Below are 8,872 nucleotides of genomic sequence, written 5' to 3'. Positions count from 1 at the left end.
CCTTTCATTAGTTTTCAAAAATGTAAATTCCCAGGACTACATGGACACGTCAGATATTTTTACAGGCTGGGGCTTTGCTCTGGATGTGGCCAATTTGTAAAGCTCTCAATGCTATCACTCTAATAGTTTGTATTCCAAGTACTCATAAAATCCCCAACATATGACATCATTATTGATGTTTGACTGCAAAAATTAAACCAAGTGAATTGAAATTTTTACACTTCACAGCAAAACCTTTATCACCTTTAAAATTATACGTTTCAAATAATCAGTTTGAGTCAATTATCCTGCAGTAAAGAGAAAAATCACTGAACTAACATGAAGACAAAACAGCAATCATACAGATATTCTTTATTTTTGCAGAGTCGGAAAAGGAGACTTTTATTATTTCAGTCTAGGTTACATTCAAATCCAGGTGACAGGATAATGTGCTGCCCGATCAATTTATTTCTTTGTAATTCAACAGCAGCCATTCTGTAATTTATGGTTTCCGTTGTCACGAGTAATATAAAAACAAGTAAATCACCCTTGGACTATTACTGGGTAGTTTTGTTCAGTTCAGCAGTCTCCATTTTAAAAGAAAGAAAGACTTGGGACTTATATAGCACCTTTCACGACTACCGGTTGTCTCAAAGCGCTTTACAGCCAATGAAGTACTTTTGGAGTGTCGTCGCTGTTGTAATGTGGGAAACGCGGCAGCCAGTTTGTGCACAAGCAAGCTCCCACAAGCAGCAATGTGATAATGACCAGATAATCTGTTTTCTTGTTATGTTGATTAAGGGATAAATATTGGCCAGGACACTGGGGATAACTCCCCTGAAATAGTGCCATGGGATCTTTGACGTCCAGTTGAGAGAGCAGACGAGGCCTCGGTTTAATGTCTCATCCGAAAGATGGCACCTCCGACAGTGCAGCACTCTCTCAGCACTGCACTAGAGTGTCACCCTAGATTTTTTGCACTCAAGTCCCTGGAGTGGGACTTGAACCCACAATCTTCTGACTCAGAGGCAAGTGTGCTATTTAAATATTGTAGATACTTGTGTTTATGCCAATAACTGCATCTTCTTAGTTGGGTTGAAAGTAATGGGGAAATAATTTTATACATAGTTCAGGGATTGTGGATGCACTGGTTGTAATTTACCAAAATTCCCTAGATTCTGGGGAGGTCCCAGCAGATTGAAAAACTGCAAATGTGAGCCCCTATTTAAAAAAGGAGGCAGACAAAAAGCAGGAAACTATAGACCAGTTAGCCTAACATCTGTGGCTGGGAAAATGTTGAAGTCCATTATTAAAGAAGCAGTAGCAGGACATTTGGAAAAGCAAAATTCAGTCAGGCAGAGTCAGCATAGATTTATGAAGGGGAAGAAAGACATGTTTGACAAATTTGCTGGAGTTCTTCAAGGATGTAACAAACAGTGTAGATAAAGGGGAACCAGCGGATGTGGTGGACTTCCAGAAGGCATTTGACATTTAAAAGGTTACTGCACAAGATAAAAGTTCACGGGGTTGGGGGTAATATATTAGCATGAATAGAGGATTGGCTAACTAACAGAAAACAAAGAGTCGGGATACATGGTTCATTCTCTGGTTGGCAATCAGTAACTAGTGGGGTGCCGCAGGGATCAGTGCTGGGACCCCAACAATTTACAATCTATATTAACGACTTGGAAGAAGGGACCGAGTGTAATGTAGCCAAGTTTGCTGACAATGCAAAGATGGGAGGAAAAGCAATGTGTGAGGAGGACATAAAAAATCTGCAAAAGAATATATACAGGCTAAGTGAGTGGGCAAAAATTTGGTAGACGGAGTATAATGTGGGAAAGTGTGAGGTCATGCGCTTTGGCAGAAAAAATCAAAGAGTAAGTTATTATTTAAATTGAGAAAGATTGCAAAGTGCTGTTGTACAGCGGGATCTGGGGGTACTTGTGCATGAAACACAAAAGGATAGTATGTAGGTACAGCAAGTGATCAGGAAGGCCAAAGGAATCTTGACCTTTATTGCAAAAGGGATGGAGTATAAAATCAGGGAAGTCTTGCTACAGTTATACAAGGTATTGGTGAGACCACACCTGGAATACTACGTAAAGTTTTGGTTTCCATATTTATGGACGGATATACTTGCTTTGGAGGCAGTTCAGAGAAGGTTCACTAGGTTGATTCCGGAGATGAGGGGGTTGACTTATGAGGAAAGGTTGAGTAGGTTTGGCCTCTACTCATTGGAATTCAGAAGAATGAGAGGTGATCTTATCGAAACGTATAAGATTCTGAGGTGGCTTGACAAGGTGGATGCAGAGAGGATGTTTCCACTGATGGGGGAAACTAGAACTTAAAATAAGGGGCCGCCCATTTAAAACTGAGATGAGAAATTTCTTCTCTCAGAGGGTTGCAAATCTGTGGAATTTGCTGCCTCAGAGAGCTGTGGAAGCTGGGACATTGAACATAACATAAGAACATAAGAATTAGGAACAGGAGTTGGCCACCTAGCCCCTCGAGCCTGCTCCGCCATTCAACAAGATCATGGCTGATCTGGCCATGGACTCAGCTCCACTTACCCGCCCGTTCTCCATAACCCTTAATTCCCTTATTGGTTAAAAATCTATCTATCTGTGACTTGAATACATTCAATGAGCTAGCCTCAACTGCTTCCTTGGTGAGAGAATTCCACAGATTCACAACCCTCTAGGAGAAGAAATTCCTTCTCAACTCGGTTTTAAATTGGCTCCCTCGTATTTTGAGGCTGTGCCCCCTTGTTCTAGTCTCCCCAACCAGTGGAAACAACCTCTCTGCCTCTGTCTTGTCTATCCCTTTCATTATTTAAAATGTTTCTATAAGATCACCCCTCATCCTTCTGAACTCCAACGAGTAAAGACCCAGTCTACTCAATCTATCATCATAAGACAGAAATAGATAGTTTCTTAAACTATAAAGGGGTTATGGAGAGCGGGCAGGGAAGTGGAGTTGAGTCCATGATCGGATCAGCCATGATCTTATTGAATGGCAGAGCAGGCTCAAGGGGCCATATGGCCTGTTCCTGCTCCTATTTCTTATGTTCTTTTATCTTAAGTCAGGATTCTCTCCTGGCACAAGAATTTCAATGTAGATGGTGTGGTCAAGCTTGGTGTGGGAAAAATTGGTTTCAATTCATGGGGCACTGGCACCAGTATTGGGGAAAGAGGGAGCTGTTCCGTTGGGACGGGCTTCACTTGAACCGTGCTGGGACCAGTGTCCTGGCGAACCGAATAACTTGGGCTGTAATTTGGGCTTCAAACAAAATAGTGGGGTGGGGGGAAGTGTTCAAGGGAGGGGAAATTTAGAAAGTTAAAGAGAAATGACAAGGTAATAGTGCAGGGTAGCTATATGAATAATGCTAACCAGAGTGTGACAAGAGGGGACAGAGCATGCAAACATAACAATGTACTAGCAAATAAGTCAAAGTATGATAAAAAGACAAAATTAAGGGCTATTTATCTGAATGCACATAGCATTCGTAACAAGATAGATGAATTGTTGGCACAAATAGAAATTATTGGGCATGATCTGATAGCCATTGCAGAGACATGGTTGAAAGGTGACCAAGGCTGGGAACTGAATATTCAGAGATACTTGACATTTCGGAAGGATAGGCAGGAAGGGAAATGAGGTGGGGTGGATCTGTTAATAAAGAAAGTAAGAAATGATCTTGGCTTGGAAGATCAAGAAGTAGAATCAGTTTGGGTGGAGGTAAGAAATAGCAAGGGAAAGAAGTTACTGGTGGGATTCGTCTATAGGCCCCCTAACAATAGCTACACTGTAGGACAAAGAATAAATCAAGAAATAATGGGGGTTTGTAAGAGAGGTACTTTAATCATATAGATTGGATAAATCAAATTGACAAAGAGAGCCTTAAGGATGAGTTCATAGAGTGTATTCAGGACAATTTCTTCGAACAATACGTTGTGGAACCAACCAGGGAACACGTTATTTTAGATTTGGTAATGTGTAATGGGAAGGATTAATTTATGATCTCATAATAAAGGATCCTCTCGGGAAGAGTGATCATAACATGATAGAATCTCTCATTCAGTTTGAGCGTGAGAAACTTGGGTCTGAAACTAGTATCTTAAAACTAAATAAAGGCAATTACAAAGGGATGAAGACATTGGCTAAAGTGGACTGGAAAATAAATTAAAAGGTCAGACATTTAAGGAGATATTTCATAATTCTCAACAGATATATTCCATTGAGAAAGAAAGATTCTACGAGAAGGATGAATCATCCGTGCCTAACTAAGCAAGTTAAGGATCAAATTGAAAGAAAAGGCATGCAATGTTGCAAAGATTAGTGGTAGGCCAAAAGATTGGGAATATTTTAGAAACCAGCAAAGCATAGCTTAAAAAAATAATAGAGAGGGAGAAAATAGATTATGAGAGTAAACTCCCAAGAAATATAAAAACAGACAGTAAGTGCTTCTATAAGTATAAAAAGGAAGAGAGTAGCTAAAGCAAATGTTGGTCCCTTCGAGGATAAGACTGCGGAATTAATAATGGGAAACAAGGAAATGGCAGAGACTTTGAACAAAATATTTTGTATCTGTCTTCACGGTAGAAGACACTAAAAGCATCCCAATAATAGTAGAAAATCAGGGGGCAAAAGGGAGGGAGGAAATTAAAACAATCATTATCACTAGAGAAAATGTACTAAGCAAACTAATAGAACTGAAGACTGACATGTCTCCTGCATCCTAGGGTCTTAAAAGAAGTGGCTGCAGAGATAGTGGATGCATTGGAGTAATCTTCAAAAATTCCCTAGATTCTGGAAAGGTCCCAGCGGATTTTAAAACCACAAATGTAACACTCCTATTCAAGAAAGGAGTGAGACAGAAAGCAGGGAACTATAGACCAGTCAGCCTAACATCTGTCATTGGGAAAATACTGGAATCCATTATTAAGGAAGTAGTGCAAGACATTTAGAAAATCATAATACAATCAAGCAGAGTCAACATGGTTTTATGAAAGGGAAATCGTGTTTGACAAACTTATTAGCGAGGATGTAACAAGCAGGGTGGATAAAGGGGGACCAGTGGATGTGGTGTATTTGGATTTCCAAAAGGCATTCGATAAGGTACCACATAAAAGGTTACTGCACAAGATAAGAGCTCACGGGGTTGGGGGTAATATATTAGCCTGAATAGAGGATTGGCTAACTGACAGAAAATAGAGAGTAGGGATAAATGGGTCATTTTCAGGTTGGCAAACTGTAACTAGTAGGGTGCCGCAGGGATCGGTGCTGGGGCCTCAACTATTTACAATCTATATTAATGACTTGGATGAAGGGACCGAATGTATTATAGCCAGATTTGCTGACGATACAAAGATAGATGGGAAAGCAAATTTTGAGGAGGACACAAAGCGTCTGCAAAAGAACATAGACAGGTTAAATGAGTGGGTAAAAACTTGGCAAATGGAGTATAATATGGGAAAATGTGAGGTTATCCTCCATGTCAGCTGTGGCTCAGTGGGTAGCACACTCACCTCTGAGTCAGAAGCTTGTGGGTTCAAGTCCCACAAAAATCTAGGCTGACACTCCAGTACAGTACTACGGGATTGTTGCACTGCTGGAGGAGCCGTCTTTCCGATGAGATGTTAAATTGAGGCCCCGTCTGCCCTCTCGGGTGGATGTAGAATATCCCATGGTACTATTTCGAAAAAGAGCAGGGGAGTTATCCCCAGTATCCTGGCAAATATTTATCCCACAACCAACATCACTAAAACAGATGATCTGGTAATTATTGTATTGCTGTTTATGGGAGCTTGCTGTGTGCAAACTGGCTGCCGCGTTTCCTACATTACAACAGTGACTACACTCCATAAGTACTGCATTAAAGCGCTGTAAAGCGCTTTGAGACATCCGGTGATCGTGAAAGGCGCTATATAAATGCAAGTCTTTCTTTGGTAGGAAGAATAGAAAAGCAAAATATTATTTAAATGGAGAGAGACTACAGAATGCTTCAGTACAGAGGGATCTGGGTGTCCTCTTACACAAAACACAAAAAGTTAGCATGCAGGTACAGCAAGTAATTAGGAAGGCAAATGGAATGTTGGCCTTTATTGCAAAGGTGATGAATATAAAAGTAGGGAAGTCCTTCGACAACTGTACAGGGCATTAGTGAGACCGCGTACAGTTTTGGTCTCCTTATTTAAGGAGGGATATACTTGCGTTGGAGGCAGTTCAGAGTAGGTTCACGAGGTTGATTCCTGGGATGAATGGGTTGTCTTATGAGGAAAGGCTTAGCAGGTTGGGTCTATACTCATTGGAGTTTAGAAGAATGAGAGGCATAAGAAACATAAGATTCTGAGGGGGCTTGACGGGGTAGATGCTGAGAGGATATTTCCCCTCGTGGGAAATCGAGTGTTGGGGACATAGTTTCAGAATAAGGGGTCGCTCATTTAAGACGCCGATGGGGAGGAATTTCTTCTTTCAGAGGGTCGTGAATCTTTGGAATTCTCTATCCCAGAGAACTGTGGAGGCTGGGTCATTGAATATATTTAAGGCTGAGAGAGACAGATTCTTGAACTACAGGGGAGTCAAGGGTTATGGGGAGCAGGCAGGAAAGTGGAGTTGAGGCCAAGATCAGATCAGCCATGATCTTACTGAATGGCGGAGCAGGCTCGAGGACCTGTATAACCCACACCTGCTCCTATTGCTTATGTTTTTATTAAGCGGTGAGCATTCCGTCACGCTCCTGGCAGCCTAGTAGATGGATAGGCTTTGAACAGTTAGTAAGTGAGCTACTTATTGTGGAGTATCCAGTCTCTGCCCACCTCTGGTAGCCTCAATGTTGATATAGCTAGTTAACGTATTGATGTACCTGCTCACGGGTGACCCCCAGAATGTTGATGTTGGGGACTTGGCGAACGTGGTGCCGTTGGAAGTCAAGGGGTGCTGGCTTGGTTTTCTCTTCTTCAAGATCGTTATCATCTGCCACTTATGTGATGCAAATATTATCTTCCTGTTATTGCCAGCACTTCTTTTGCCCCAAAGTACAAGATCGGCTTCAAAAATATTGATAATAGAAAATTGCAGCTCAAACCAAGTAGCAATTAAAATCTGTCATTCGCCAAGTCCTCATCGGGTCTGGCCTATATGTGACTCCAGACCCACAGCAATGTGGTTGACTCTTAACTGCCCTCTGAAATGGCCTAACAAGCCACTCCGTTGTATCAAACTGCTGTGACAAAGTCAGCACTGTGGGAGCACCTTCACCACACGGACTGCAGTGGTTCAAGAAGGCAACTCAAGGACATTTCGGGATGGGCATAAATGACGGCCTTTCCGGAAACACTCTCATCCCATGAACGAATGGCATTTTTTAAAAATCAAATTATTGTGTGCAAAATTTCTTGGACATAAGGATTTCTGTTCATGGTTGTCCTATTTCCACAAGATTTTAGAACTGAGAGGACAGAGATGTTCGTCAAGTGCCATTAATGCTGCTTGCACAGAGATGAAGCACTGCACCACCACAAGTTGCTCCAGCTAAGGAAGATGAAACTTCTTGGTTTCCAACTATTGCGATGTTGTCTATACATCAGTGCATTTTAAAGTTATGGAAGCTGTGTTAACTCTCAAATTCGTTAGCACCTTGATCACCATGATCAGCAATATGGATGGGCATCACCATTCTAATGGTGAACCTTGGTAAATCATTTGTCTTTGGCTTGGATATCTCCAAAGCCTTTGAAGGTTTGTAGCTTTATATAGTTTTTAACAAGTTGCTATCATATGGTCTTGCACCAAAACCAAGTTCATGATGATCTAATTTCTTAGTCTCTCTACCTTTGCTGTTGTTGTTGACTCATCCTTTGGTTCATTTTCCTTTTCACTTGGGGATTTGTTCTCTCCATATCAATGACTTCCTCCATTTGTTATCCAGTGCTATCCCCTTTGCATATGATTCCACTCTAAATTCATCAACTTTTTTCAAATCACAAATGCTCAGTACACATAACCTCCAGTTCTCCTGCCACGCAGTGACTGAATCACTCCCATGCACTTAAGTTGGGCAGTGAAAATCGTCTTTTCTTTCAATTCTTCGTGGACATTTTCTTCCTGTTTCTCACAGTCTAACCAACAGCTATCACCTTTTTAACTTTGATGGCACCATCTTGAGTCCTTCTTGCAGTCAACAGGAACTCCTTCATCTCCTCTGTTATTAAAGCTGAGTTTCCTCTTTCATATCTAACATTTCTTTTCACTCAACAATTCCTAACCTTTTATAATGCGCAAGTCTGCAACACTGCTCCAATATTTGGCGCCTCTCTCTTGTTATCTGATTGGTGATTGGTGATCCTTCTCTCAGCTCCAGCCTCCAATCTCTCTTCGTTGCAACAGTTCTTACCTGAGTTTTAGCAATGCTACTTTGGCCAGCATGATATACTTTCTTGTCTTGTTCCTATTAAGTTACAAATTACAATGTCCTATCCATTGCTTTTCCTCCTGTCACCCCCAAGTATTGAAATTAAGACGGTGTAAAGTGTCCGACTCGAATTACCTAGGACCTAAAAGCTGTGAAACTCCTTACTTTCTTCAGAGTTTTCTGTCTCCTACAATCTATAGTCTTGGGTGCTGTTTGCCGAGATAAATAATGAAGTGCTTCCTCGGTGTAACTGCTTGTGATTATGGTTTTCATCCTTGGCAGTGTTCTGTACTGTCAGTCTCACCTGCTTTCCAGAATTTAAATTTAAAAACTTGGAAACTTGTTGTAGCAGTTCAAGCTATGTTTTCCCTGCACGTACTGGATGAAAGTCCAGTGTTTCACTGTCAGTGTTTCTGATTCAAACACATTGGAGAGAATAAAAATTTTAACATAATTTCAGTTATCTGTTTTGCATGT

The sequence above is a fragment of the Pristiophorus japonicus genome, chromosome 6, assembly GCF_044704955.1.
Source record: "Pristiophorus japonicus isolate sPriJap1 chromosome 6, sPriJap1.hap1, whole genome shotgun sequence".
Taxonomy (NCBI): domain Eukaryota; kingdom Metazoa; phylum Chordata; class Chondrichthyes; family Pristiophoridae; genus Pristiophorus; species Pristiophorus japonicus.
The sequence above is the reverse complement of the archived record's forward strand: the minus strand, read 5'-3'. Positions refer to the sequence as shown.